The sequence below is a fragment of the Dama dama genome, chromosome 3, assembly GCF_033118175.1.
Source record: "Dama dama isolate Ldn47 chromosome 3, ASM3311817v1, whole genome shotgun sequence".
Lineage (NCBI taxonomy): Eukaryota > Metazoa > Chordata > Mammalia > Artiodactyla > Cervidae > Dama > Dama dama.
Genome location: NC_083683.1, coordinates 42,600,019 through 42,625,676, shown reverse-complemented (window position 1 = coordinate 42,625,676; position 25,658 = coordinate 42,600,019). Strand labels below are relative to the sequence as shown.

Genomic DNA, 25,658 nt, shown 5'->3' with positions numbered 1-25,658 from the left:
AAAATTAACTAGAACTTAATTAGATACCTGCATATGAGATCTGAAACTATAAAACTCCTGGAAGAAAATAAAGAGGAAAGCTTTATGATACTGGATCTGGCAATGGTTTTCTGGATATGGCACCAAAAGCACATGCAACAAAAGCAAACAGAGACAAATGGGACCACATCAAACTTAAAAACTACTGTGCAGCAAAGGAAACAATAAATAGATTGAAAAGGCAACCTGTAGAATGGGAGAAAATATTTGCAAAAGATATATCTGATAAAGGATTAATATATAAAATATATAAGAAGCTAACAACTCGACAATAAAAAAAATCTAATTAGAAAATGGGGAGAGGGCTTTAATAGATATTTCTTCAAAGAAGATTTACATATAGCCAAAAAGCATATAGAAATATTTTAAGTATTACAATCATTCAGTTCAGTTCAGTTCAGTCGCTCAGTCATGTCCTACTCTTTGCGACCCCATGAATCTCGCAGCACGCCAGGCCTCCCTGTCCATCACCAATTCCTGGAGTTCACTCAAACTCATGTCCATTGAGTTGGTGATGCCATCCAGCCATCTCATCCTCTGTCATCCCCTTCTCCTCCTGCCCCCCAGTCACTCCCAGCATCAGGGCTTTTTCCAATGAGTCACCTCTTCACATGAGGTGGCCAAAGTACTGGAGTTTCAGCTTCAGCATGAGTCCTTCCAATAAACACCCAGGACTGATCTCCTTCAGAATGGACTGGTTGGATCTCCTTGCAGTCCAAGGGACTCTCAAGAGTCTTCTCCAACACCACAGTTCAAAAGCAGCAATTTTTCAGCACTCAGCTTTCTTCACAGTCCACCTCCCACATCCATACATGACCACTGGAAAAACCATAGCCTTCAAAATGGCTATTCTACCCAAAGCAGTCTATAGATTCAATGCAATCCCTATCAAGCTACCAACGGTATTTTTCACAGAACTAGACCAAAGAATTTCACAATTTGTATGGAAATACAAAAAACCTCGAATAGCCAAAGTAATCTTGAGAAAGAAGAATGGAGCTGGAGGAATCAACCTGCCTGACTTCAGACTCTACTACAAAGCCACAGTCATCAAGACAGTATGGTACTGGCACAAAGACAGAAATATAGATCAATGGAACAGAATAGAAAGCCCAGAGATAAATCCACGAACCTATGGACACCTTATCTTTGACAAAGGAGGCAAGGATATACAATGGAAAAAAGACAACCTCTTTAACAAGTGGTGCTGGGAAAACTGGTCAACCACTTGTAAAAGAATGAAACTAGAACACTTTCTAACACCATACACAAAAATAAACTCAAAATGGATTAAAGATCTAAATGTAAGACCAGAAACTATAAAACTCCTAGAGGAGAACATAGGCAAAACACTCTGCGACATAAATCAAAGCAAGATCCTCTATGACCCACCTCCCAGAATATTGGAAATAAAAGCAAAACTAAACAAATGGGACCTAATGAAACTTAAAAGCTTTTGCACTACAAAGGAAACTATAAGTAAGGTGAAAAGACAGCCCTCAGATTGGGAGAAAATAATAGCAAATGAAGAAACAGACAAAGGATTAATCTCAAAAATATACAAGCAACTCCTGAAGCTCAATTCCAGAAAAATAAGTGACCCAATCAAAAAATGGGCCAAAGAACTAAACAGACATTTCTCCAAAGAAGACATACAGATGGCTAACAAACACATGAAAAGATGCTCAACATCACTCATTATCAGAGAAATGCAAATCAAAACCACAATGAGGTACCATTACACACCAGTCAGGATGGCTGCTATCCAAAAGTCTACAAGCAATAAATGCTGGAGAGGGTGTGGAGAAAAGGGAACCCTCTTACACTGTTGGTGGGAATGCAAACTAGTACAGCCGCTATGGAAAACAGTGTGGAGATTTCTTAAAAAACTGGAAATAGAACTGCCATATGACCCAGCAATCCCACTTCTGGGCATACACACTGAGGAAACCAGATCTGAAAGAGACACGTGCACCCCAATGTTCATCGCAGCACTGTTTACAATAGCCAGGACATGGAAGCAACCTAGATGCCCATCAGCAGATGAATGGATAAGGAAGCTGTGGTACATATACACCATGGAATATTACTCAGCCATTAAAAAGAATTCATTTGAACCAGTCCTAATGAGATGGATGAAGCTGGAGCCCATTATACAGAGTGAAGTAAGCCAGAAAGATAAAGAACATTACAGCATAGTGACACATGTATATGGAATTTAGAAAGGTGATAACGATAACCCTATATGCAGAACAGAAAAAGAGACACAGAAATACAGAACAGACTTTTGAACTTTGTGGGAGAATGTGAGGGTGGGATATTTCAAAAGAACAGCATGTATGCTATCTATGGTGAAACAGATCACCAGCCCAGGTGGGATGCACGAGACAAGTGCTCCGGCCTGGTGCACTGGGAAGACCCAGAGGAATCGGGTGGAGAGGGAGGTGGGAGGGGGGATCGGGATTGGGAATACATGTAAATCCATGGCTGATTCATATCAATGTATGACAAAACCCACTGGAAAAAAAAAAAATAAAAGTAAAAAAAAAAAAACAAAAAAAAACCATAGCCTTGACCAGACGGACCTTTGTTGGCAAGGTAATGTCTCTGCTTTTTAATATGCTATCTAGGTTGGTCATAACTTTCCTTCCAAGGAGTGAGCGTCTTTTAATTTTATGGCTGCAATCACCATCTGCAATGATTTTGGAGCCCCCAAAAATAAAGTCTCTCACTGTTTCCACTGTTTCTCCATCTATTTGCATGAAATGATGGGACCAGATGCCATGATCTTAGTTTTCTGAATGTTGAGCTTTAAGGCAACTTTTTTACTCTCCTCTTTCACTTTCATTAAGAGGTTTTTTAGTTCCTCTTCACTTTCTTCCATAAGGGTGGTGTCATCTGCATATCTGAGGTTATTGATATTTCTCCCGGCAATCTTAATTCCAGCTTGTACTTCTTCCAGCCCAGCGTTTCTCATGATGTATTCTGCATATAAGTTAAATAAGCAGGGTGACAATATACAGCCTTGACTCCTTAGGGAAATGCAAATCAAGACTATAATCACCTGATACCTATTAAGAAAGCCACTGTCAAACAACAGCAAACAATAGAAAAAAAGTGCTGGTGAGGATGTGGAGAACTGGAACACTTGGGCCCTGTTGGTGGGAATGTTCAGCCACTAAATGTAAATATAAAATGATATGGAGGTTCCTCCAAAAATCAAAAATAGAACTATCATGACCTAGCAACCCCACTTCTGGGTATTCATCCAAAAGAATTGAAAACAAGATCTCACAGGGATATTTGCACATCCATGTTCCTTGCAGCATTATTCATAACAACCAAGAAATAGAAATAATCCAGTTGTTTGTCAACAGATGAATGGATAAAGGAACTGTAGAATGTAAACACAATGGAACATGACTTAGTCTTTATAAAAAGAAGGAGAGACTCTGCTTTGGGAAAGCAAGTTTCTCCTTACTTGCTGCAAAGTAATAAATCCTTCCTTCTCTGGAAAAAAAAAAAAAAGAAGGGAGCATTTTCTTGTGCTATAGAATGGGTGAACTTTGTAGATATCATGTTCAGTGAAATAATTCAATAACAAAGAGAAAAGTACTGCCTGATTCCACTTTTTTTTTTTTTTTCTGATTCCACTTTTATGAGATATCTAAAATAGTCAAACTCTTAGCAACAGGAAGTAGAATAGTGGTTGCCAGGGACTGGGAGAAGTGGTAGAGAATTGTTCAGTATGTAGAGTTTCAGTTTTGCTAGATGAAAAAGTTCTAGAGATGTGCTTTGTGCATATAGTTAATACTACTGTACTGCACACCTAAGGTTAAGATGGTAAATTTTTTGATCTATGTTTTTGATCTCACACACACACACAATGAATAGAGTTGCTGGCTGATATGTATCTTCAACTTTAGAAGATAAAACTAAATTGTTCCAAAGTGGTTGTGCCAATTATACTCTATCCAGCAGTGTATAAAAATTTTGCTCCTTATCCTCACCAACATTTGGTATTGTCATGCTTTTTAAATTTTGCCAATCTATGGGTAATTTCAATTTGCATTTTATTGATTACTATAGAGTTTGAACATCTTTTCAGATGTTAATTGACTATTTGGATTTCCACTTAAGTGAATGACCTACTCATGTCTTTTGCCCACAATAAAAAATGATTTTTTTTTATCAATTCTTTATATATTCTGTGCACAAATTCTTTGTAAGTTATTGAATAGCAAATATCTCCTAGTTCATGGCTTGTCACTTTTTTGATGGAGGCCTTTAAAGAAAACACATTTTTAATGTAGTCAAGTTTACCCATCTCTTCTATTACAGTTTACTCTATTTACATCTTAGTTTAAGAAACCTTTCTTTACCCTGAAGTCATAGAGACATGTTTTGTGGAATTGATTTTTGAAGAAGTGTGGAAACGAAATAGGAATCCATCAAAAGAGGTACTTTTTCTTTACATAGAAGGCAGATGCCAAAGGTGGTCCATCTACACAGAATTAGAGCTGATGCTGCTTCAGAGAGAGTTATCTAACCACAGGAAGGGTTTCTTATCTATGATGGCTTATTGAAGCAATGGAGTCGATTTCACTCTGCTTGGTAGTGGTGGTGGTTGCTTGGGGGTTGATGAATACTAGAGAGATAATTCAACTGGAGAGGAGAGGCTAAGAGTCAAGGGACAGACAAAATAATTCTCCCATTCTCAGTGAGCCTAAATATATTACTAATAAGCTGCAAGGAGCAAACTGAAAATAGTGTGTACCACCCTATCCAGGTCTCTCTGTCTCTGCTGGCATCCTTACCCCTTATCCTTCACCTGGAACTTTCTATCTAGTGAAAATAAAACAATCTAAAGAGAATATGGCCAAAACCACAGTGGAAAGGATGAAAGGTAAAGCTTTGAGAGTTAGAAATACTCTTCCTGAGGAACAACAGAAGTGTGGATTTATCTTCCCTGGGACCTTTAAAAGTTGGACTAAAACAGCTTTGAGTGGAGAAAGGAGGAAACTTCTGGAGCTATTTGGATCCCTGTGGAGGACTTTCATTTGAGCAGAGGGCCAGGGAGGGAAGGTGTCTCATGATTGGATCAGCTGAAAAGTCCTTCTCCTTCAACTTGACCCAAGGTGGCTGCCCCAATGGGGAGAACATTTCAGAAGGAGTCAGCGGACAAGGTTTGGGGAAGAAGAGGATACAGACAGAAAGACTGGCCTCTAGAGCTCCTAAAGCAAAACAGAAGGAGTGGAGTGAAAAGCTCTAGAGGGGTAGACTGACAGAGACAGGATGAATGACGCTCCTGGCTCCTCCAAAGGGACATCACCATCAATCTTTAGTTTTTCATCCTAGGCAAGTGAAGGGGAGCAAGAGAGGAAGGACAATGCAATGTAAATTATTACACAGCCCTTGGCTTTCAGAGTCCTGCCAGTAAAAGAGGTTTATGGAGTGAAGCTTCGCGCATAGAGTTCTAGAAAATGCTCACACCGCCTTCAGACACCTTTCTTTACATTTGTGCACTCGTACATGGACCCTCTCCATGTGCAGACTCAGACACTTATGCCCATAGAAAGAGCAGATGTGCAATAGCGTGCAACATAATTTCACTACACTTTTCAGATACAATCCTGTCCATTCTTGTGTTTCCACACAGGCTCCAGGCTAGATCCAACCACTGACATGGGTTTTGTTCAGGTTTGCATGGTTAAGAGGAGCAACTATAAAGGTGATGAGGAGTTGCAGAAATCTGCACTACGTATTCTGAAATGAATTCAGTAAATGATTGTTCTTGAAGCACGTGAGGAAAGCAGTGATTCACACAGACTATTTTAACTATGTAGATGGAGTTAAATTTTGATTCATTAGAAGCAGAGACTGGGGAGGAGGCAATGCTGTTGAACAGACACAAAAGACGAGTCTTGGAAACATCAGATGAAAAATTAGAACTGTGACAACAAAGACCAGACAGGTTGAACCTGGGGTAATGTCTATCTGTCTCCTGTTTCTTTCTATTTCCAAATTCCTGGGAGTCGGGATGCAGCCAGGAGCTGGGGAGAGAGATCTTTGATCTGATGCTCTTTCATGCTCTAAGGAGATGGTCCTGACGCCCTGTGTGGGTTTCTTAAAAGCTCACTCAGAGGCCTGCAGGTAAGGACCTTGGAGCCAAACTGTGGCAAAGTCCTGGTTGTTGTGGAGCAGCTTCTGAGACAAGCTGAGAAAGCAAAGGGGAAGGAAGACTCAAGCTGTTGACAGGGCAACTCTTTTCATTTCCCCCATGCAACCCCGCCATGGTTGGCTCTCACACCACCTATACTATTATGACCTTCCTTTCTTCACTTGATTTCAGAGTTAATGGTCAGGAAGGGACGTCTAGCATTCATGCTTCAGTGGTAACAACATCTAGGACAAGCATGCAGAAGTCTTCCATACATTTAAAAGCAATGACAGAGTCATCATGAGCCTTGTCATAACAATCATTTTAGTTGTATTTGTATTTCTTAGCCATTTATTGCTTGAACCATATGCAATTGCTGATATATTTGGCCATTTTGATCTATAAAAACCATAATCTCATAGATTTCAACTGAGTATTAAAAACCTCTTGTGTGTTTAATAGGACTAGGAGGTGATTTGGTGTATTGGTTAAAAATCAGAGTCAAATTGCTTTTCTTCTCCCAGATCAGTTCCACCATCTAGTCTTAAATAAGTTATTTAAGTTCTCTGTGTCTTCATTTCCTCATCTCTAAACTAAAGATAATAGTACTTCAAAGGCTTGTTTTGAGGGGGTTTTCTGGTGGCTAGTGGTTAGGACTCTAGGCTTTCACTGTTGTGGCCTGGGTTCAATCCCTGGTTCAGGAACTGAGTTCCTGCAAACTGTGGGACACAGCCAAAAAGAAAGAAAGGAAAAAAAGCTTGTTTTGAGATTTAAATGAGCTATCACATATAAAGCACTTAGAACAGCACTCAAACCAGACTCTATATAAATAGTGACTATTTTTATACCCTCATCCTTACTCTTTTTTTAAAAAATTGCTTATTATCTTTAATAATTCTATTGTTTATAAATCCTTCCACAAAGGGGCATTATAGTTCTTCAGTTTATTGCAAATATATCTTTAAAAAAGTCAACCCTACTGTTGAAGCTATAATACAAATTATTTTAATTATCAGTGCTATACCAAAAAGCACAATGGAGAACATCTTATTTAAATAAAATAAGGATAATATTTCACTGGGGAGTATATCCAACAGATTTTTTTCTCTATACATATCTACATCTGGTGGTGGTGTTTATAGGCAAATTTTAAACAACTGCAAATTTTTTAAAAAGCCATGTTTTGCTCAGGAATACTTTTATACACATACTCTATTGGTTGTTTTAGAGTCATGTCCAACTCTTTGTGACCCCATGAACTACAACCCACCAGGCTTGTCTGTCCATGGAATTCTCTAGGCAAGAATACTGGAGTGGGTTGCCATTACCTTCTCCATAGTAGATACTAGTCTGCCAAATTTCAGATGGCAAAATGCTAAGCTGTGGGTTTGGTATTGTCCAGCCAGTTATTTCTTGTCATCCTGGAAAATGTGTCATTGAAAATGTTGAGATAATCTTGTCACCAGCACTTCTCAGAGGTGACCCCACCATGACGAAACATTCATATCCTCAAGATTCAAGACCTAGCAAAAAACTTCCCATAAATCCACCGGATATCACACGGTTCTGTTTGACAAGTTCTGTTGCTTCTTCTGTTGTTGATTTAAGGTGCTGCCTTATTTGCTCATTTCTTCATCTATCCTTTTGCTTTGTTTATGTCTTTTTCAACTCCCTTCCAGCTGATCTGCACAGCCACTGTGGCTGGCAATCTGAAGGAGAAGAAAGCCACCACCTACTGCAGTTGCTGCAAGTTTTCCAACTTTCTGGAACAAAAATCCTGCACACCTGTCACTCACTTCATCCATTACAGTCTGGGTGGCTACTGAATAATTTTCTACCACAGGTCCAGAACTGTGGCCAAACACTGGATTCCACCAGTGGTGTCTTCTTACATACTCAGTTAAATCTAACATGTCATAAAAGTCATCATCACTTTCATATTCTTTGGGAGGGGAGTTCTGGGCCCTATTATTAAATTATTAACTATTTCAGTCATGCAAAAACTATACAAGAAAATTAACACTATGTGCCAACTTTTCAGCTTAGAAATAAATTATAAATATAAGGAAAATCCATGGATAATCTTCCCCTATTATATTAGTGTTCTTTCTCAGAAGTATCCTCCATCCTGAATTTGGTGCTTATCATTACCATGGAAGTTTTCAAAAACCTTTATTTCATATGTATGTAACATAAGCTATATACAGTATTGCTTTATATGTTTGTTAATTTTTATAAGTGGTATCATACCATACTTATCCTTCAGCTAGCTTTTGTTGTTCAATATTGTTTTTGGTATTTATCTGTGTGGCTACAAGAAGTGCTCATTTATTTATTTAACTGTTGTATAGTATTCCTTGGGCTTCCCTGGTTGCTCAGTGGTAGAGTCTGCCTGCCAATGCAGGTAACACAGATTCAGTCCCTGGGTGGAGAAGATCCCCTGGAGAAGGAAATGGCAATCTGACTCCAGTATTCTTGCCTGGGAAATCCCATGGACAGAGGAGCCTGGCAGGCTACAGTCTTTGGAGTCACAAAAGAGTTGGACACAACTTAGTGACTGAACAATAGCAATAAGCTAGACATGTAAATTTATTAGCATAATAATTTTTCTTGTATTTTCCTCTAATGGTGTTATACTTTTGCTTTTCACCTTTCCTTCTTTAATCCAGTTGGAATTAATTTTTTGTTTAGTGAGAGAAAAGGATTTAATGTCCCCCCTGAGGGAAGCCCACTGGCCCCAGCGGCATTAGTTACATAGTCCAGCATTTTCTCTATTGGTTTGAAATATCAGATTTAAGTAGCAGAGGTCTGTTTGTGGGTTCTAGTCTTTTAAATTAGTCAATCTGATCATCCCTATGCAAATACCACGCTTACCTGATGTTGTTCAGTCACTCAGTCATGTCCAACTCTTTGCACAACCCCAGGTACTGTAGCACACCAGTCTCCTCTGTCCTCCACTATCTCTCAGAGTTTGCTCAAATTCATGTCCATTGAGTAGGTGATCCTATCTAACCATCTCATTCTCTGCCGCCCCCTTCTCCTTTAGTCAGAGCTTAATGTAAAGACAGAAATAACTCCAGGTATTCGAAGCAGAAAGGAATTTACCACAATGTTGTAAAGAAGTTCGATGCTCACAAAATTGCTGGAAAAACTGAAAGAACAGGAATCAGAAGGTGCCACTAAACTTGTTAGTTGAAGAACATCCCGCTGTGGTTGTAATCAAGAGGCCAGGAAGCTGCTGCTCCCACCATCATAACAGCCAGCACCACCCATATATGGCCCAAAGCTTCTGAGAACAAGTCTGTAGCTGCTACTTATAACTTTCTTAATCAACTACCCATTCCATGTTTTTTTTTTTTTTTTTTTTATTACCATGTTGTTTTTGTCTTCAATCAGTACCTAGCTGGTTTGGGTTCCTGGTGGAGAGGCCCAAACCTTCATTCCTGAAGGAGCTAGCCTTTAGGGGTTCTGCCTGCATTGGGGGTCTCCAATCTTCAATCAGCTCTACCCTAATCATGGAGCTACTGTGAGGCACCCCAGAGGATCCACTGCTCTCATTGCAAAGCAACCACTTTGTCTCACCCCAGCTGGTACAAGAACCCTTTGCCCGTTGATTCAGTGGCATAAAGGATATAAAAGTTTCCTAGGAATGAATACCTCTAAACCAGAATCCAAGTTTAGAGGGATGAGAAGCAAGAAAAATGTTGAAGTTGGTCAGTATGTGTAACAGTGAGAGAAATCGGGGCTTCTCTGCTGGCTCAGTGGTAAAGACGGAAATGTGAGTTCGATCCCTGGGTTGGGAAGATCCCCTGGAGGAGGGCATGGCAATCCACTCTCGTATTCTTGCCTGGAAAATCTCATGGGCAGAGGAGCCTGGTGGACTGCAGTCCTTAGGGTTGCAAAGAGTCAGACACGACTGAAATCACCGAGCACGCATGCACATACTTGAGAGAATTCAACCCTACGTACACTTCTTAGTACCTAGACCCATGCATTTTGGCTGTAGGAATAATATCTCCAACTATGGCTCTCTCAGTCAGTCTTACAAGACAGCACCCCAAACTCACAAAGTATCATCTCCCGGCTGGCTCTGTAGTGGAATCTTCATTAGACCGTTCTATCATTTCATAAAGTCCACTATCTATGGATGATAGAATACATGTTAAGACTACTGAATCCTATGAGCCTGAACCCACTGCTTCACTTCTTTTGGTGTGTACTTTGGATGGGAGAGATACAGTATGGGTTATCATAATGGTGAAGAAGGCACTTAGTAAGTTCATGGATGAGGGGGCTGACAGAAGCATTATGGGCAAATCTGGAGCCAGGAAAATTGTCTGTTCAAGTGAGGCAAAACACAGCCTCTCCCTGATGGAAGGAATCCACTATAATCAGCCTGTCTTAGCTGGTTCCCTCAGGTACAGTATCATATGGCTCATTATTGGTCTGTGCTGTTGGCAGATTATCCTCGGGAGGTATATGGTAGCCAGATCTACTCTGGTGAGAGCAAAATCTGTTTCGTTGCATAATTTCCAACTTGTGCCCATAGCTACTGTATTAAGAGTTCTCTCTCTATCTCCTGAGCAGTTTGATAGAGAATGACTGACATTTAAAGACCCAGGTGATCCCATCCACCTCATTATTGAGACGTCTTAGAACCCTTTGGTGAGTGAGCATTTACCAATCTGTAGTTTTGTTGTTGATTGTATCCTTGTTTTCTAATTTCTACTTTTACAATTATTATTTCTTTCCATCTGATTCGACTATAGGGGAGGTTTTGTGACTTTTTTTTTTTTGGTAATTCCTTGAGTTGGAACTTAGCTTTTTGTTTCTTTTTCTTCTTTTCTAATGTATTGAGACTATAAAGGCTATTCTAATGCTATGTTACCCACTCCAGTGTTCTTGCCTGGAGAATCCTAGAGACAGCGGAGCCTGGTGGGCTGCCGTCTATGGGGTTGCACAGAGTCGGACACGACTGAAGTGACTTAGCTGCAGCAGCAGCAACAATACTATGTTAGCTATATCTTACATATTTTGAAGGTATGTTTTCTTTATTATTCAGTCTAAATATTATCCAATTTCCATTATTAGTTATACTTCAAATTTTTTCATGAATTCCCAACTATATGGGAATTTAATCTTTTTTTATTACTGCTATCTAAATTAATTGCTTGCATGCAGAGAAAAATGGTCGGTGTAACACATTCTTTTCTTTAAATTGGAGTATACTTGCTTTACAATGTTGTGTTAGTTTCTGCTGTACAGAAAAGTGAATCAGCTCTGCATGTATATATATTTCCTCTTTTTTGAATTGCCTTCCCGTTTAGGTCACCACAGAGCATTGAGTAAAGTTCCCTGTGCTATGTATAACACCAATTCTTTTTATTTGTTGAGATCTGTTTTGTGGTCCAGTATGTGGTCAGTTTTTGAAAGGGTTCTGTATATTTTTAAAACAAATGTGTATTTCCTAATTGTTATATAAAGATTTGTGTTATTCAAATCTCCTATGTCTTTACTAATTTTTATCTACCAGTGTGCCAATTACTAGAGAGTTATAATTTTTAAATCTCCAACAATTACAGTAAATTTATAAATTTCTTATTACAGCTTTGTTTCATGTATTTAAGTGATCACGTAAAAGTAAATGCTATATCTTCCTGGTAAACTGTTGCTTTCATGATTATATAGTGATTACATTTTTAAAATCTTAAAGTCTAAGTTTTTGATTGTGGTAAGATATACACACCATAAGATTTACCATGTTAACCATTTTTAAGCATACAGTTTGGTGGCATTAAGTATATTCACATTTTTGTGCAATTATCACCACTCTCCATCTCTAGAACTTTTTCATCATCCATCACAAACTGAAAATTTGTACCTGTTAACCAATAGCTTCCTATTATCCTCTCCCCGAAGCCTACAGTAACCACTTTTCTATGTATCTTAAAACTGATTTTGTCCCATCTTAATATAGTAATATCAGCTTATTTGGTATTTTTTCTATTCTTTTAATCGCAAACATTCTATGTCATTATGACATATAACAGCACATAACTAAATTTTAAAATCCAGTCTGACAATATCAAGCTGTTAACTGTTGATGTTAATCCATTTATATTTGATGAGCTTACTGATAACTTTTGTTTTATATGTACCAGATTATTTTGTGCTTATATTTTTTCAGTGTCTCTCTTGCTGCTTTCTATGAAGTTGATGAAAGTTTCGAAAAATTTTCCTTTTCTCCTTTACTAATTTGAAAGTTGTATATTCTATTTCTACTCTTTTCATGATTATTCTAATTTTTAAAAAGTAATCTTATTTGGCCTAAGCAATATCCCTATTGTCTTCCCAAATAATGCAAGAAACTTGGAACTCTAATTCTGATCATATCTCTCTCATTTTATACATTATTGCTGTCCTATATTATAATACCCCTTATTTTTATATCCCCAAATTAGTCACTATTACTATTGTTTGCCTTGTCAATGCTTGTTTAGATATACCACATGTTTTTCAGTGTTTTTACTCATCAAAACTATTCTCAGAATTCTTATTTTTATCTCACTTCCTCCTTCTGGGTTGAAATTTTCTTTAGGAAATTCCCTAAAGAAAATGTCTTTAATGGGAGGTCTATTTGTATTAAGAAACCTGCCGTGTTTGTCTGGAAATTTATCTATTTCATGCTTACTCTTGAATGATAGTATAGCTGACTAAAGAATTCATGCTGAAAAAATTTAAAACTTTAGAACTTTGAATACATTTTTTCTTGTTATCTAGTCTCTTTTGTTGCTTTCAGAAAGTCTGCCGTGAATAAGATTGTTGTTACTTTGAAGATAATGTGTCTTTCTCTCTGTTTGCTTTTTAAACTTTCTCACTGTAGTTGGAATTGAATAGAACATTCACAGCAAGGTATACGAGTATGGATTTAGTTTAATCAATCCTGCTGAAAATTTCTGCAATCTGAACCTGAGGACTCATGTCTTCAATTAATTCTGGAAAATTCTCAGCCATATTCTCTTTGATAAAATGTGCCCTCCTCCCATTCTCTTTATTCTCTTCTCCAGAACTGCTATATGTTACCTTCTCATTCTCCAACTCACCTATAGTCTCTAATATATTCTAACTCTTTATCTCCTGCATTACCTTCTGAACAGTTTCCTCAGATCTCCCCTCTAGCTCTTTTTACTTATACCTAGATGTCTTTTTACTCACCCATTTACTTTCTTTTTTAAACTTAAAAAAATTGAAGTGCAGCACATACATAGAAGTGAACACACAAAAAGTATTGTTGAATTAATTATTATAGTTACAGTAACAGATCAAGAAATAGAATGTTGCCAAATCTACATCTTCCCAATCACACTGTCTTCCTCTCCACTAGAGGTAACCACAATCCTGATTTTCATGGTAATCTCTGTCTTGTATTAAAAAAAAAAAAGTTCTACCACCTAAATATGTATTCCTAAATAATATAGGTTAGTTTCATTTGTTTTCAAACATTATAAAATAAATACTGTATGTAAAATTTTCTGTCCTTGTCTTTGGACCAATATTATACATTAAATATCTACCTACTTTATTGTGTTTATCTGTGGCTCATTCATTTTTGTGTGTATGTTTAGGTACTATTCCCCTGTCTAATATTTAACTATTTAACTTTTATAACTATTTATATATAACTATATATATTATATATATATAAAACTATATATAACTATTTAACTATATTATATAACTATTAACAAATATTTAACTATTCTACTGCTATGAACATCTCGTTGTTTTCAGTTGGGGCTGTTATGAACATTATGGTTCATGTATACTGATACATATAGATGTGCATTTTTGTAGGTTATATACTTAGAATAGAATTGCTGGGTCTTAAGATATGCATACCTTCAAACTTATCAGATAATGCCAAACTGTTCCTCAAGATGTACTAAATTATACTCCTATCAGCAATATATAAGCACTCCATTGCTCAGCAACCTCACCAATACTTGGTATTATAAGAAGAATTTTTTATTTGAGCCAATCTGGATATCTAATAGTATCTTACTGTGGCTTTAATTTATAGCTAATAATTTAATTTGCAATTAATTAAATTAATTGCAATTAATGAAATTAATTGCAAAAATTCTATCCATTTGGTTTTTATACTAGCTACCCTCATTGGATATGGTCTGCTGGAGCTGAAAATCCCTTCTCGTTCCCTTATCTTTTCATAAAAGAGAAACTAGAAAGCAAAACAAATAAGTATCTACCTACATTTCCCAGGTTCTGCATACAAATTAGATTCCATCCAAAAGATGTATGCATGAGAAATTTGGAAGGCAGAGCAGAGTAGGGACCACCTTTCTCTACCTTCAGTGATGCATTTATCTTTGTGAAAGGAGGTGTGATAAAGACAATGAATTGACTGAGGTTTCTGTTCCCCTAGCCCATTCAGTAATTTGTAAGGACTTAGTTCCTTGATTTCTTCCTGTTTAAAATCTCTAGGGAGATTTTTCTTTTTTTTCAGTCCTGAATCCTGACTCATACAATGACTCTTGTACATCACATGATCTAAGATGATATCAAAGGTAAGAAGCACCATTATTTTAATGAATTAAGAAAGCCATTACTGCAATTAAACTAAGACAAATACTTTATCAACACAGAAATTTTTGCTATCTATTTAAAGAACTAGTTCAGACTTCCGACAAAGGTTTTATAGTTTATTACCCATGTATTCATTAGAAAAAAATAGGAAATTCCCTGACGGTCCAGTGATTACGACTCCACGCTTTCACTCCCAAAGGCCTGGGTTCCATCTGTGGTTGGAGAACTAAGATCCCACAAGCTGCAGCAAAAAAAGAAAAAATATATATAAAGGAAATAAATGAATTAAAGCAGTTCTAAAACTTCTTCACATTCGGAGTCCATATATTCTGAATGCTTTTTAAATGCCATGCATTTGTACATAATGGCATCCTCTGTGATCTCAAGGGTATTTCCCAAGAGTGACCCACATGGCCTCCAGAATTTGTTCAATGTTGTTGCTATATTTCTCAGCTAAAGAATTCCTATACCATGCACCACTGATAAAAATTTGAATCCCAAACTGGCATGAAGGGAGGCAAAATATATATATATATATCTTGTGTATATATGTATACACACACACACACACACACACACACACACACACACACATAAATATATATCATAAGAGAATGTGTTTTGATATGTTGCAATTCTTTTCCAGTCCAGAACCCAGACCAAGATAAACTTCTTTGTTCTTTCCCTTTACTAAGGAGCAGATATATTAGTTGGAGTTTAGTTGTTTTATTTTTTTTTTCAGGGAGCAGATATTTTTTCTACTCTTGCTTTTTATTTGGGTCAAATTTTGATTCCTATTCTAATATGACCATTAAAATCCTAAAAACAAAAATATAACAATAGTGGGTATTGACTGGAGAAATGGAATACAAATTACTTAATCTAATTAAACATATCAAATTGGAAGAAATAAGTAAACCTAAATAAATCTAAAGTTTGTATTTGCTCCTGTATTTATAATATTGATTATATTCCTGTATTTATAATATTTAAAAATTAACATTCTGATTGGTGTTTAACTTTAAGAGCAAAACAAACAAACAAAACCAATCCTTTGATTACCAGGATCAGCAATCACTCCTAAATACACTGTAAAGGAAGCTTCAGGATCAGTTCTCACATTTATGGTTCAAGTTTTCAGTTCTCTTCTTATTTTTGGTCCCTTAAGAGAATTTTCTTTCTAACTAGTTCAGCTATATATATATATATATATATATTTTTTTTTTTTTTTATTTTACATTTTATCCAGTATTTCTAAGTGGTTTATAGTAAAGTATTTTTACTTGCTATAATGGCTGGAAAGAAAAGCCCATCTCATTAATATGTTCTACAAAATTTCCATTTAACAAATGAGAAAATTAAGTCTCAAGGAGATTTCCCAAAATCATTTCCCAAAGCTTACACAGATAACAAACGGTAGAACCAAGTTTAAACCTGAGGTCTTAAACTTCCTCGTTGACCCACTGGATAAGAATCTGCCTGCCAAAGCAAGGGACACGGGTTTAATCCCTAGTTGGGGAAGATTCCACATGCCTCGGAGCAACTAAGCCCTTGCATCACAACTACTGAGCCCACATGCTCAATAAAATTTCTAGAAGAGAACACAGGCAAAACGTTCTATGACATAAATCATAGCAATGTTTTCTTAAGCTATTCTCCCAAAATGATGGAAATAAAAACAAAAATAAACTAAAAGTAATCAAACTTATAAACTTTTGCACAGCAAAGGAAACTATCTACAAAATGAAAAGACAACCTACAGACTTGGGGAAAATATTTGCAAATGATGAAACCAAAAGAGCTTAATTTTCAAAATAAGCCAACAGTTAATACAAGTCAATGAAAAAAAAAACAAAAACAAAAAACACCAAACAACACAATCAAAAAAGGGGCAAAAGAACCTAAACAGACATTTCTCCAAAGAAGACATACAAATGGCCAGTTAGGCATATGAAAAGATGCTCAACATTGTTAATTGTTAGAGAAATGCAAATCAAAACTACAATATGGTACCACCTCACACTGGTCAGAATGGTTATCATTAAGAAGTCTACAAATAATCAATCCTGGGACTTCCCTTGTGGTCCAGTGGTTAAGAATCCACCTGCCAATGCAGGGGACATGAGTTTGATCCCTGGCCCAGGAAGATTCCACATACAGTAGGACAACTAAGCCTGAGCGCCACAGCTATTGAGCCCATGCTCTAGAACCTGATAGCCCCAACTCCTGAAGCCTGAACCCTCTAGAGCTTGTGCTCGCAACAAGAGAAGCCGCCACAATGAGAAACCCTCGCACTGCAACTAGCGAGTAGCCTCTGCTCGCTACAACTAGAGAAAGCCCACACACAGCAACAAAGACCCTGCACAGTCAAAAATAAATAAAATAAATAAATTAAAAAAAATAAATGCTGGAGAGAGTGTGGAGCAAAGGGAGCTCTCCTGCACTGTTGGTGGGAAGGTAGATTGGTACAGCCAATATGGAAAACAGGATAGAGGTTCTTTAAAAAACTAAAAATAGAGTTGCCATATGATCCAGCAATCCCACTCCTGGGCATATATCTGGAGAAAAAGCTAATTCAAAAAGATACATTCACCTCAGTGTTGATAGCAATACTATTTACAAGAGCAAAGACATGGAACTAACCTAACTGTCCACCAACAAGTGAACGGATAAAGATGTATACACAACAGAATACTATTCAACCACAAAAAAGATTGAAATAATGCTATCTGCAGCAACATGAATGGACCTAGAGATGATCACCCAAAGTGAACTAAGTCGGAAAGAGAAACAGAAATGCCGTATGATATCACTTATATATGGAATCTGAAATATGACACAAATGAATTTGTTACAAAACAGAAACAGACTCACTGACATAGAAAACAAATTTATGGCTGCCAAAGGAGAAAGCGGGTGAAGGAAGATAAAACAGGAGTTTAAGATTAGCAGATACAAACCACTACATATAAAATAAATAAACAACAACGTCCTACTATCCTACTATATAGCACAGGAACTATATTTAATATCGTGTGATAAACCATAAATGAAAGAATATGAAAAATAATATATATAACTGCATAACTTTGCTGTACATCAGAAACTAACACAACCTTGTAAATCAACTATGATTTAAAAAAATTTTTTTAGAACAAAAAAACAAAACACAGTGGAACGTTGATAAATTTTTGAATGTTCTATTTTAAAAACTAGACTTCTGGAGACTTCCCTGGTGGTCCAGTGGTTAAGAATCTGCCTTGCAATGCAGGGACACAGGTTTGATCCCTGTTGGGGGAACTAAGATCCCACCTGCCTCGGGCAACCAGGCCAGTGTGCTGCAAATAGAGGGCCTGCAAACCACAGCGAAAGATCCTGCATGACACAACAGAGAGTCTGCAACTATGACCTGATGCAGCCAAATAAATTAAAATAAATAAAATTATTTAAAAAATAGACTTATGGGCTTGAAAGCCACCTTAAAAGGGCATCTTGTCCATCCCCTTGCCTCCAGGCAGAACCACCCTCCAACCATTATTCACAATCTTTGCTAGATGATAATTTCCCTGGGATCTAAGTAAGGTACTATAGAAGACAAACTCTAAATTCTTTTAGTCAAGCTCAGGCTTAGTGAGTCTCCCTGGCAGGGTTTTCTCCCTTATCTGAACTCATTCTCTCCTTCTGCACCGTCAGTCATTCCTATTCACAGGGGAGAGACAAAAGAGCTTTCCTTGTCCTCTTTAAAATAGCATCTCTGCCCTCTCCCCATTACTCAGTAACTGCAACTGCAAGCCCCTATGGAATCACTCAGATCCTTTGAGCTTTCCCTTCTCTCTTCCTTTTTGGTCATGAATTTTTTTCTTAGCTATTACTCCTGGTGAGTTATCTCCCATTAACGATGCTGACATACAGAACCCAGATAAAGTGCTATATAAATGCTAAGTAATCACAGCCAGGCTTAGCTTTGTGATACAGGTTATCTCAGACTGTTGTGTTATGGGATCAGCTACCTACTGACATTCAGGATGAAGTTTACAAGCTGCAGACTTTTTTTTTTCTGCAATGGAATATTATGGCAAGTGCCAGGGCTCTAATAGGAGCCTTCAAAAAAAGTGTGCTATTATTTGCTGGTCTGTATGTCCGACATGTAAAACTATGTGGATCTTTAAAGTATGCTAATAGGTTTTCAGAATGTGGCTGCTCTGGGAGACCAGAGCAAAATCTTTGTGTTCAGTATTAACCAGGATGAAGGTAGAGAGAGATCCAGAGAGAAGAGGGCCTGAGCACCAATTCTGGAGGAAATGGGCGCACATCCATAACACAGACACTGAATCTGCTTAAAATGTTAAAAAAAAAAAAAAAAGAAGTTTTGACTACATAGTGCCAAATGACCAACATAACTGACTTTTTCATTGACTTAACTAAAGCATTCCATTGTGTAACTGTAGTCAATCTCCAACATTTGGGTAGAACAAGTGACTATAGACCTATTCACTCTCAGGTTCATTGTGTGACACCAATGCAGGGGTTCAAATATGAAAATTTCAGTCATTAACCCCTTACAATATCAAAAGTCCTCACAATATCAAAAAAATTGAAATTTTGTCATTAGAAAACAGAACTAAAAAATTATTTGGGCATTTTGTGGACAACTATGGTCATCTTCTGATCTTCTTTTTCATCAAACTTTCTGGCCACTTGGATAACACTGCATATGTGATATATGTGTATTCTGACTATAGCTAAGAGGAAGCTTAGATTTTATAAACAACTTTCACACTTAATGGATGAAGAAACAGAGTGAGAGAGAAAGTAGCTTACCAAAGGACAGTCTGCTATTAGGTGATAGGTATGGACTAATAATTCATATATTTTTATTCGTACAGGATTCAGTGTGAAAAAAAAAAAAAAAAAGGATTCAGTGTGCTTTCCTCTATAGCACACATGCTAGTGGCAGTTAGATACTGGACTAATTTTTTGTAGTTCTTTCAAAAAAATTAGGCACTATGCTGCTTGAAGTAGTTGGTTAGCTGATATTCTTTCTTATAGACAAAAAAATAGATAAGATGATTTAAATACAATTTAAAGTCTACTATTCTCTTAATTTTTTCTATAGTATGTGAAATCGATAGCAGTTAATAGCACTTGTGTCTCTGTACAGATCTGAAATAGTGTGTCTTCGTATATGTGTTTTTCTAATACAGATATATATATATTAGAAATACATATAAATATATATATATGAATGTTATTCAGCATGTGTGTGTGTATGAAGTGGTCAATACTACACCTTCTTCCATGGGATATGTATTTCTCAAGCTCTTTCAGCAGTATACCTACTAATCTATTTATTGCACTACTATATTTGTTGGTGCATCTTCTGCATACTTTTCTAAAGGGTTCCAGAAGAAACACAATCAGAACATATAAAGACATGTACCTGCAGCCTTAAACACACTCATGGAGACATATAGACAGTCACATGCTGCCACACATTCCTTAGCTCTTCCCTGGATGCTCTTGCAGTAGCTAGAAGATATTATTGCTACTTCAGGCTGGAACTGGGGAAGCAGCATGCTTTTTCTGTTTGCCCTCTGTTGCTGACCAAAGATGACTGCATTGCCCTCCTTTGCTTGTATTTTGCTTCTTTCTGAAAGGTAGCCAGAGCAAAATCTTCCTCCCTTGTCAGCATTACGGCCACAAACACCTTTACCCAGAAATTCAAGTTTGGCCCATCTTTTCCTGCCAGCTTTATAATCCAACAGCTTCCTAGCCTCTTCTCCCGTAACTTCCTGTTGCAGAATTTCTGCTCAACCAGACTCCTGCCCTTTGCGCACCAACACAGTCTCCAGTCTCTAAATTGCACAAGCCATTGCCCAACCTGGGGCACAAGCCTTTCCCCACATCTGCCCTCAGCCCCATCTCAGCTCTGAGCGACCTCCCCTCCTTGAGGATTCCTCTCTGGCAGATTCCTCCAGCCTCTCTTCAGCTCCCACTCCTCTTTCCTCTGCATGGACGTCTCTGTCACCTCTTCTGTCTCTCAGCCTTCTCATCTTCTTTTGCTGGGTCCTGAGCCCGTGTTCCACCTCCCCGCACAGACTGGATGAGTCTCCCGCTATGCAGGAAACCAGCCTCAACCCTTGTGGTGTCCCCGCCCCCAGTGTGGACAGCGCCTTGTTCCCCATAGGGGTGTTGATTGACAGACTGGCTAGGGTAGAAGCTCAGCCTTGATACCTCTCCTATTTCTTTTCTTAATTAATTTGATGTATTTGGCATTGGTTCTGTTGCTTGAGAGGTATTTTCAAGGAGGAGAGGAGTGCCGGAGGCCTTGCTCCTGTTCTTTGCCTTCCCAAACAGATGAGTATTTTAACCTGACAGCTCCCAGCCAGTCCTCTGGTGACGGAGCATTGAGGGTTCACTTTCCTGATGTTTTCATTCTAAAGTCTTGGCCAGGGTCATGTTGTTGATGTCTGCCAAAGGACAGCAGCCCCTGACCCTGCTACTGAATCCTACACATTTCACAGGTACCACCATTGTTTTTCTGTATCAGCATGTAGACAGCCCTAAAAACTTACAGTCAAGCAGGATCCACAGATAAAGTAAACTGTATCATTAACACTTCTGCACTTGGCATGCTGTTGCTGGACAGGCTTTCTTCCCACCTGGTAACCTCAAGGCTGGCCTGAATGGCTTGGCACTGGCTATAAAGAGGGATGCCAGTGTCTCAAAAATGCCAGAGAGTCTGGCAGGCATTTTAACTATCAGACAACTGCTGTGATTTCCATAAAATGAGCAGAATGCAAAACAGAACTGCAGAGAGGAAAGGGCCCAGTACCTAGTATTGGAAAGGGCCAAAAAAACAGGAATTTGTTCTCTGAGAGTGAGCCTAGTCTACAATCTAGGCAAGATGATGGGAGAAGTTTGGGTGAACTAATTCAAAACAATGTATTCTCATTACCTTTGGAGAAATGCTTCCATGCCAGCCACTTTTGCAGGAGACCAGTAGGGGCCATTTCTACACAACCTAGTGAATGAATGGTGATTCTTTACTCAAATTTGGAAACACATCAAACTAATAACTCAGAAAATCTACTTAAAAATCATAAATTGTCTAGACCTCCACTCTCGTCTATATATCCAATTGAGTAACTAATGGCCAAAGTTTTGCTTCATTTGGTGTCGTGCTCCACTACAGAAGCCCTGATCTAGTTAGTTTATCTAAACTCAAAGTCACTAGACATCATTCAAACCAAGCCCCCACTGTCTCCACCTCTCAAACCACTAGTTGATCTGAAATAGCAGCTGGGGATAGGGGGAGGGAAAAACTCAATGCCAAGTAATAAGTCAAAACTACCCCCTCCTTCCCTCTACAGGCATCTAGACTGAAGCAATCCTGAGTTAGGGAGAGGAGAAGATCTCACATTAAATCAAACTCAGGGCCTTGAAGATACACCAGACTGGATATTCTAAATACAGATTTGAAACTGTATATATGACTTGAAGTTGTTATCAGACTGTCACCTAAGAAGAGGCAGAAGAATCTTGGAGCCTCTTGGAGTTTAAATCCCAATAAAGGTGACCTAACATCCACTGACATTTATAAGGGATGATTTTGTCTTTAAAGAGTATGTTAGTCAATAATAAAATCCAAAATGTACAGTGGATCAAACACAATAGGTTATTTCTCCCTTGGGTAAAGTCCTAGGCAACTGATACCTGTCAGTGGGCAGTTCTCCACATGTAATTCAATGATCCAGGCTCTTCCCATGAGACTCTTCACTGTTCCCTAGGGCCTCAAGATTAGCATCAAACAGAAGGGGACAGCAAGTGTTGGGGGAGGGGATGGGGGTCACATGCACTTATTAAAAGCTTTGGCTAGAAAATGGCATTCCATTAACAAAAACTTAGTCACATGGCCACATCAAACTGCAAAGGAAGTTGGGAAATGTAGTCCAGTTGTGAAGAGCTACCAGATTTGGGGGAGATAATTGCTTTAGAGACCAACTTGGAAAATCGTCAAGAAGAACCAATGGTTCTACAGCACCTTTGTAAGAATACTTCTTTCTTCAAAAGGAAGAGCATCACTCTCCAAAGAGATCTTTTTTCCCAGATGGCATGTGTTGGTGAATGGGGGAGAGAAAAGATGGGGAGGCAAAGAGAGGACTCCTGTGAAAGAACAGAGGATACTGCAATCAGGTGGCCATGAAGATGGACAGGGTCCTGTAGCTTGCTTATCCAGACCTTCCACTCACAAGAAACTGGTGTCTTCTCCCACGGAACTTCCAGCCTCTTGTGTAATGAAGATGTGCCTAAAACCCCTAGGTCTTAGGAAGTGTGAAAGTGAACACAACCCTAAAAAACTTTTTGTTATTGAAAAAAATCCAATAAAACTCAACCCTGGACACAGAGGCCATAAAAATCCAATGAAAGCAGAAGAACTGCCTGGTCTTTCAACCCTAAACAAAATCATACTTTACACGAAGGTAATTCCAAAACTGGATTTATGTTGTCTTTTTTTTTTTTTTTTTTTTAATGCTTCATTCTGGTAGGATCAGAAGACACATCTGGCAGAGATCAAGGTCATCTCAAGAAGAGTTTAAATATTTACAGTTAAAAACAAAAATAAACACTTGCCTCTCTTGGCGTCTCACTCCTGATGGAAGCAAACAGCTACTTCACCGGATTTATCACCTAAGGCAAAGTTTCCAGCAACTTGATCCCCTCTGTTATCTAAATTTCAGGCCTCTGGCTCGCTATTGAAAATAAAAGGGCATCTCCGTTCTTCCCTAGATGTTCCATTCTGCAGAGACACTCATTACCTTATTCATGTATGTGTGAAGAGAAAGTTTTCCTGTTCCCCTAGTTTCACTGGAGTTTTATGTTAAGCACCCTTTCCCGCTGGGTTTCTTGAAATAATCTGGAAGTCACGCAGGAAAAACACACTGAGGGAGACGGGGGTCTGTCAAATCCCAAAGCAAAGAGCAACGGAGGCTTTCTGAGTAAAATGAAACGGACTTAGGGAGGAAAGAATTCGTTAGTGTAAACACTTAAGGGTTGAATTTACTCCGGGTCCCCGCAACGCCGTGATGGAGCAGAACGTCGGTCTGGGAGTTCCAAAGCTGCGAAGTGAGGTCTTTAGAGGCGTCGGGGGTCAGTCATCCCTGAGTTCACTTGGGCCGCACCTAACTGCTCGCCCAGGAGAAAGCCGGGTCCGAAGGCTTGAAGGATCTGGGATTCCCGATGCTGCACCCCGCGGCGGCGGGAGATGAGTACCCGCCCGCAGCGGCCAAAGCTTGCATACTGCCTGGACAAGGAGGCGAACTTCTGGAAAAACGGTTTTGGGGAGCGACCAATCCTTGAAGGGCGAATGCCATTAAGTGATTCGGTCCCCTGCAGTGGAGGTGCTGCTGAGTCTGCTTCTGGGAAGGGCGGGAGGCGCTGGGCGGATGCCTGGCCCTAGTGCAGCGCCCACACACACAAGGTCCGCTAGGAATGTTTAACGTTTCTCCCCATTCGAGGATTTTTTTTTTTCTTTTCTTTAAATCTGTTCTCCTCAAAAACACAAAGATGAGAATGGGTAGACGCCACCTGGTCTGGGAACTGAGGTTGTGACTCGTGAAGATTTCGTTTGGTTCAGGCTGAGAAGAGAAGGGTCTCCAGGTCCCAGGCTGGGAGCTTGGGACGTCTGTCTGGAATTGTGCAAACCGTCCGGGGCTCCTTCGAGAGGGGCGCGCGACTCCAGCTGCCCAAAGACTCAGGAGGTTCCATGGAAGCAGGCGTCGGGACCGCTGGATCCCAGATCCCCATGGTGGAGGGACGACGAAAAAGCCCAGGGCATCACAGCCCGCACCCCTCGAAGTCACCGCCGGGAAGGGAAGCCGCAGGGCGGGAAGGGGAAGGATTCTTCTGCTCAGCTGCGGCCATTCTCTCCGCCTGATTTCATCAGTTCACCAGGGAAGATGAGGAAGCTGCTGGGGAATTAGATAGGAAGACAAGATTCGCGAGCAATCTGAAAGGCCCTGGGAGAGAAAAAAATTCAATAATTCGACTGAAGTTTAAATAAAGGTCTGGAGCGAGATTATGACCCCACCGGCTTTTCCGCTGAAGACCCTCCCCCATTAGTCTCTCCCCCCTTCCCCACCCAGGGCAGGAAAAGGTGCCTTTCGGCCTTGAGATGGGGGACTCTCCCCCACAGTTTTAGCTTCTCGAAACTGAAGCTACCTTGTCATCAAGCCAGATTTTGAAATTTCACAGGTATATTTCCTGTTCAAATAGCACGGCTCGCATTCTCCAGGTTCACCGTGTGGGGCGGGTCATAGACGCAATGTTATCCGTGGGCGGTGCGGAGGAAGGGCAGTACTAGAAAGCATCATCACGATGAAATCCTGAAAACATTCTCACAACTCTTCCTCTCACCTTTGGATTGATTATTTGTCTAATTTAGGAAGAGGAGAATTCTGATTGCTTGTGGAGACTCTCCTGGATGGACAGAGAAAAGAGAAAGGGGGGAAAAAAAAAAAAGGAAAATCTAATAGAGACCAGTGCAGTGTGCTCCACAATGGTGGAACGGGTCCTTTGTGCATTTTTCCTGGCGTAAAAGGACAAAATCTGCCTTTCCAGGGCACCAGTTCCTCTAAGGATATGGCTTCTGCTGCGATGAAAGGCATAGAATTAGACACATTTGTCAGAATGCATATATGATATATATATATATATGAAAGAGAAAGTGAGCAAGAGGGAGAGAAAACATGGGTTTTCTCCTTATGTCAATGGAAAACATATTTCTTGGAACTCCAGGGTTTTTTCCAGGTTGACCACAGCTGGGTAGGGCCAGCCCCCTCCACAAAACCCTTAG

At 39.0% G+C, this 25,658-nt stretch overlaps 1 pseudogene; it reads right to left on the bottom strand.

Moving 5' to 3' along the window:
- Positions 1–7,708: 7,708 nt before the first annotated feature.
- On the bottom strand, positions 7,709–24,610 carry LOC133049221 (FUN14 domain-containing protein 1-like; annotated as a pseudogene).
- Between the last annotated feature and the right edge of the window lie 1,048 nt (positions 24,611–25,658).